Source organism: Elephantulus edwardii, unplaced genomic scaffold (assembly GCF_000299155.1).
Source record: "Elephantulus edwardii isolate Elephantulus edwardi_28Jun2011 unplaced genomic scaffold, EleEdw1.0 scaffold00064, whole genome shotgun sequence".
Taxonomy (NCBI): Eukaryota; Metazoa; Chordata; class Mammalia; order Macroscelidea; family Macroscelididae; genus Elephantulus; species Elephantulus edwardii.
Genome location: NW_006399814.1, coordinates 3,164,003 through 3,171,228, shown reverse-complemented (window position 1 = coordinate 3,171,228; position 7,226 = coordinate 3,164,003).

Sequence of the window (7,226 nt, the reverse complement as noted above, 5' to 3'; positions counted from 1 at the left end):
TAGCCAGAGTGATACTAAGAAGCATATCTCAGATATTTTGGGCATGTTACTAGGAGGGACTAGTCATGCCTGGAAAAATAGGTCAACAAAAGAAGAGGAAAATTTCAAGCTGTTGATTTGACACAGTGGCTACAACAGGAGACTTAAGAGCAGCTGGGATTTTGAGGATGGTCCGATATCAAGCAGATGTTTGTTCTGAATTTTTTGATGGATTATTATGGGTTGCCTTCCTGATATACCTAACCACTACATCAAAGGTAGTATGGGAATCTTTGCCCACTACAAAAGTCTAAATGTACATTCCTATAGTTTTCTGATAAGTGACCTCAAAGATTACGGAAGAGAGAGTTGTTAACAATGTCAGCTTGCTCCACAATCCACACTCTTGGCACCAGCAATTAGAAAATTAAAAAAAGAATTACATTGGGAAGTCTGCTGTCAGGAACCTCTTTAGCGTTCTGGAGAACAATGATGTCAGTCTAGAGACTAAGGTGTGCCTAATCCAGGCCATGGTCTTTGCAATTACTTGCTATATATCAGAGAACTGGACAATGACTAAGGATGACAGAAGAAGAATCGATGCCTTTGAGTTGTGGTGCTGGAGAAGAGTATTGAAATACTACAGACAGCTGAGAGAACTAACAGGTCTGTGTTGGTGAGGGCGAAAGCAAATTTCTCCTTGGAGGCAAGGATTTTGAAGCTCTGTCTCATATATTTTGGGCATGTGGTCCTTGGAGAAGGACATCATGCTTGGAAGGGTGGAGGGACAGTACAGGAGAGAAAGACCTTGGATGAGGTAGGTTGACATGATAACTGGGGTCATGGGATGAGGTGTGTCACAGTTGCTGGGACTGGCTGAGGATAGGGCAGAGATCAGAGCTGTACACAGTGTTGCTTTGAGGCTCAGGCAATTTGACCGTACATAACAACATGTAACCCTTCCTTTGAGCATGAGTTGGATGGACAGTCCTTGAATTCTATTATGCATGAGTTTACTGTGACCTCTACTTGAAGGACTACTTGAAAACATCTGACAACAACTTTATGTGTACTAATAATGTTTTGTTTTCTTCTTCAAGGTCTTTTACATCTGATGTTTTATCTCCTATTGTTATTATGTACAACAACCTCTAATTTGAATGCTAAGTTGGTCGAGACAATAAAAATACTCCTGTCAACTTTTAATTCCGTTTTATGGTTCTGTTTTCTTTTTCTTGTCTTACTCCTTTGAATAAGAGTACCCTTGACTTGTTTTCAGATTTCAAAGAGAACGACTATAGCTTTGCTACTGAAGTATAATGTTTGTCATCAATATTTAAGGGCAATCTATGTTGAATTAAGGAAGTTTTCTTCAAGAAAAAAAAATCTTAAAGCTCTTAAGAAGAATGGAGTTAATTCCCCCCCCACATGCTCTTTCCTGTATGTAGTCTATTAATTATATAGTTTATATGTGAGATTATAGAATCCAGTGTTAATATATTCTTTTTTTATTTTTCTTTTACTCTTCAGAAAATCCAATTTGGTTATGAGTAGTTTTTACTGCATTTTTGTCTTAATATTTTGATTCTTTAAAAAAAATCTATGTTCATTTTTTTAGCTTTTTTGTGAAAATGTAAGAGACCTCAGGTAAACAAAGCACTACCGAAGAAAAAAACAAAACCAAAGCAGGAGATCACACTAGCAAATCCTAACCCACAACCCACAGCCACTACAATTAAAATAGTCCAGTCCTCGTACAAAGATAGAGGTGTAGACTACGAGCAGAGCTGCAAAACATCCACCTATGGACAGAGATCATGAAGATGAAAGATAGAGCCAGGTTCAGATCTGCTGTTCACAGGGTCGCTATGCATCGCAGCTAACTAATGATATCGAACAAACGCGGACCTCTAATACTGGTGGCCTAGTGGCAAGAAGCTATGCTTCAATCCCAAAGGTACATCGTTCCAATCCACTCAATGCTTCACCGGAGAAGGACGGGTATTCTGCGCGATTAACAGCCTCTGAAAACCTGCCAGAGGGTCAGCTATGAATCAGTTCCGACTGTACAGTACGCAGTAACAACAACACGAATTTGCTGCGGAAGGTCAAGGACTGCAGTCTTCACTGTGAATTGAAGCTCAACATCAAGAAGACAAAGATTCTCACCACTGGGCCAACTGGCAGCACCATGAGAAGAAGAGGTTGAGGTTGTTAACAATTTCTGCTTGCTCGGCTCCACAGTCAACCCTCTTGGCACCAGCAATCAGGAAACCAAAGGACAAATTACTTTGAGAAAATCCGTTGTCAAGGACCTCCAGAGTACTGAAGAACAATGATGTCAGTCTAGAGACTACGTTGCCCTTGATCCAGGCCGTGATCTTCATAACTGCTTGTTATGCATCAGAGAGCTGATTAATGACTAAGGATGACAGAAGAACTGATGCCTTTGAGTTTTGGTTCGGGAGAAGAGGATTGAGGATCTACCATGGACTGCCAAGAGAATAAGCAGGTCTGTTCTGTAGAGGGGGAAGTTGGGTTCTCCTTGGAGATAGGCGTTATGAAGCTCCGGCATGTTACTAGGAGGTGCTCGTCCTTGGAAAGAGACATTGTGCTTGGAAAAGTTGAGGGTTGGTGAAAAAGAAGACCCTCAACCAGGTGGATTGACACAGTGACTGCTGCACAGGGATCTGGAGTGTCTCGCAGTATGAGGATGACCCAGGAAAGGACAGGCTTCAGATTTATTGTTCGTGGAGTTGCTATGGGTCATATTAGACTCAATGACACCTAACAACAACTAACAAATTGATGTTCTGTTTTATAATCTGCTCCTGGCCTGATTTTAACTACTGATTTTGAACCAATCTGATTTCTATGTACAGTCCTTCAGGTGAAGTCCATGTGTAACGTTGGTATTTTATATTTTTATAGATTTTTAAAATGTTTTAAATTTATTTATTGTTGTACATTGTCTCCTCCTCCTCCGCAAAGCACCCCTTGTTCCAGATTGTTCTCATGCATGTAATGCATAATCATATATGCCTTTCAAATAGTTCTTCCCTTCTGTTCTAAGGCAGTTTTCATTATCTATCCAGTCTACCATCCCCTCCTCAGTTCCCCCATGTCTGTCCTATTTTATAACTGTGGTATTATGCGGTATTTAACCTTTTGTGACTGAGATATTAGCCTAATGTTCTCAAGGCCCCCCCATATTGTGTAATGTTTTACTACTTCATTGTTTTTCAATGCTCTGTAGTATTTCATTGTGTGGATGTACCATAGTTTTTCTACTCAATTGTTTATTATTGGACACTTGAATTCTTTCCATCTATTTGCTATTTTGAATAATACAACAATAATCATAGTTGTGAATACATATATTTGAGTTATGGATCTGGTTTCTTTAGGGTATATTCCCAGCAGTGGAATTGCTGGGTCAAATGGTATTTCTATTTAGTGGTTGTATCATTTTACACTCTCACCAGCATTGAATAAGAATTCCTATCTCTCCACAATCTTACAGCATTTGTTGTCTTCTGCCCTGTTGAACTTTGCTATGGTAGCTGGGGTGAGATGGTATCTCGTAATTGTTTTGATTTGTATCTTTTTGAGAGCTAGGCATTTGAAAGATTTCTTCATGTGTTTGTTTGTTTGAATGTCCTCTTTGGTGAAGTATCTATTCATATCCTGTGCTTATTTTGTGATTGGGTTGTTCAACATTTTATTGTTGAGGTGCTAGAGCTTTCTATAAATTTTAGATGTAAGTCCCTAATTAGAAACCTTATTGCCAAATATTATTTCCCCGATCTGTCTGTTTCCTTTTTACCCTGTTGGAGAAGGTTTTTGCTGTGTTTAGATACTTGACTCTTTGAAGGTCCCATTCATCTATTTTCTCTTCTCCTCCGTTTATAGGTTTTTCATTATGCTTGGAAGACTGTTCGTGCTGTGGATTAGGGCTTCTAGAGTTCTTGCTAGCTTTTCTCTGGTGAATTTTATAGTCATAATATTTTACTTTGAAGTCTCCGATGCACACTGAGTTTTTGTTTTGTTTTTTTCTTTTTAAAGTGTGAGGTGTGGGTCTTGCTTAAGTTTTCTGCAGATGGTTTTTCCATTTTGCCAATACCATTTGTTAGACTATCCTTTCCACACTTAGCTGATTCCACATCCTTGTCAAAGGTCAATTGACACAGGTAGATGAGCTATGAGTCTCAAGCGACTCGACGGCACATAACAACAACAACAACAGATGAGCTGAGTTCTGGGTTCTCAATTCTATTCCATTGATTTATTTGTTTGTTGCTGTACCAGTGCCACACTGTCTTGACCACCACAGCTGTGTAGTAGGATTTGAGATCAGGGAGTATGAAGCTACCTACCTTTTTTCTCTTTTTTCAGTAGTGTTTTGTTTATTCAGAGTTTCTTTCCAATCCAGATAAAATTGGAAATTGCCTTATCCATCTCGTTGAAGAATGGAATCTATATTGGGATTGCATTGTACTTACAGGTTTCCTTTGATAAAATTGTCTTATTTTCACAATACTGACTCTTCTATCTATGATCTTGGTATACTTTTCTGTTTATTTTTTTGTTTCTTGTAGTAATGTTTTGTAATTTTCTGTGGATAGGCCTTTTATGTCTCTAGTTAGATTTATTCCTAAATGTTTCCTCTTGTGGTTATCTATTGTAATTGGTGTTGTTTTTCTTATCACCATTTCTATATTCTCTTTGTCACTATAGAGAAATCCAACTGATTTTTGTATGTTGATTTTGTACCCCACAAATTTATTGAATTGAGATTTTTGTTTTTTAAAAGACATATGCAATGAAAAAATCATTGAACATATGAAATTTAATCATTCTTTTTCCAGCCTCATTTCTGTCACCAAGTTCATGCTTTCTGTCTACCATACTTTCTTCATTGTTTTCAACTTTTGCATTTCAGTCACCACTTATCATTAACACGTCATAATTGCATGTTTGGTCAATTTTGGACTGCAAGCTTTAAAAAAAATTTTCATTTTCATTCTCTTTCGCTCTATCTGTAGGAACATATGCATGTGGATAACATCCTATTGCTCACAACATTGTACTTCAGGATAGAAAATGAAATTGTCTTTTTAACTGGATGTAAGACTATTCTGTTTTGTTTTGTTTTTTATTATCAGCACGGTGTACCATGTGATTGTCTGCAGAATGTTCAAATCTAGTCCATCTCATCTCATTAATGCCTAGAATGTTGACATTCTTGTGTTCCATTTTCTTTCTCACCACTTATAGTTTTCCAACATTCATGCTTTGTACATTCCATGTTCCAATTATTAAAATATGTTTGCCACCATTTTTCCTCATTTTGATTGACTTCCACTCTCGGCCCTTACCTCTCCATGTGCCTCTACTCTACTCACCCCTGGGACATCCCAGACATGGATACGATGGTCATACGGAAGTCTCTGCTGAATTCCGAAGCGGTTGCTTTCTTTACACAAGGCCTGAGGGCCCAAATGGCTGTTGATCAAAAAGTTCCATTTTCTGGTACCACCTGGTTTAAATAGGAGGCCCAAGCCAGCAAACGGCTTCTTGCTCAAAAAAAGCTGTGAGAAGGGAAGTGGAGTAAAAATTAGTAACTGGATAATCTCCATATCCTTGAGGTTAAGTCTGAATCAACTCATAGCCGACCCTCCAGTAGGTTTTAGAGACTTGAAGTTTCATGGAAGGAAATTACCCATCTTTGCTTTCTGCAGTGAACGGCTAGTGAATTTGAACTACTACAGAGTTGGGTTAGCAGTACAACACCTTTGGGCTAGCAGTGTGAGACATAAATCACGTTGAGTGAAGGAAGGCAATGTACAATAAGGGGATGATTAGCACAGTATAACCGAATACAGGAAAACATGGAAAGATGAATGAAAAGCAGAATTGTAGGGAGGAATCAGAAAGATGTGATTACATTGTCAGTATTGAAATTAATGTTACAGAAATATTATATCATTTGCGTTGTAAACTTTCATTCAAATCGCAATGAAAAATCATTTCAAAATCTGTGTTCATCAATCTTATTGACCTACATTTTTTCTTATAGCATTTTTGTCTGGCTTGGGATCAAGATTATACTAACCTTATAAAATAAGTTATCTCATTTTTTTTTATTTTCTGGAAAATTTTTCATGAAACTAGAATGATCTGTTCATTGACTGTTTGGGTAGAAGCTACCATAAAACCACCCATATCTCAGTTTTAATTTGGAAATACGGTGTGATATGGGTTGTTGTTTTTGTTGTTGTGTACCGTAGAGTTGGAACTGTCCCATAGCTGACCCTCTGTCAGGCTTTCAGAGGCAGTTAATAGCGTGGGAGGAGATTGCCCATCCTTCTCCTGCAGAGCAGCTGGTGGATTCGAACTGCGTGCCTTCAGGATTGCAGGGCAGCTTCTTGCCACTAGGCAGCCAGTGCTCCGATGGGTAAAAATGTAAGATACTGTTCTAGGTTTGAGTTTGTTTTTTCTTTTACCATCTTAGGCCTATTTAGGTTTATCCTTCCTTTTTTAAGTAATTTTTTGTTCTACTTTGCCAAGATTTTTCCACAGTTTAAATTCGTGCTTCTGTTTGAGTGTTAATTTAACTTTTACTTACACTCTCTCCTCCCCCTCTTTTTTGTTGTACTGAAGACAAAACATCAAAACAATAACACAACTTTCACATTTACCGCTCAATCACATTGATGACCTTTTCATGTTCTAGTTTACGATTCTAGTATCACTGGTACAAATTCGCTGATAGCGTTTTCTTCTTGTATTTTTTAGTGTGAGACGCATCACACATTCAAAATTGTGTAGGAAAATCTTACCCATAGCTACAGGGTATATTGTGACTCACTTGTGTCAGAGTAGAATGTCTCCTTTTGATTGTCCATGGCTGTCATTTTCTGGTTGGAGATCACCTTTCAAAGCACCACTGGGCAGATTCACACTGTCAATTATCCAGCTAGTTGTTGTTAAGTCCTGTAGAATCAGCTTTGACACATCTACAGTCGAAGAAAACCCTGCTGATTCTGGGGCACAATGGGCATGTACTGCTTTTCTTCCTCATTTTGAGTCTTGCCACATCAGGAAGTGAAGGTCATTTATTGGTTGAAAGTTTTACTCCATGTAAGTCTAACGTACTTTGGACATGTGAGGAGAGACCGGTCCTTGGAGAAGGACATCATGCTTGGGAGGGTGGAGGGACAGCGCAGGAGGGGAAGGCCCTCTAC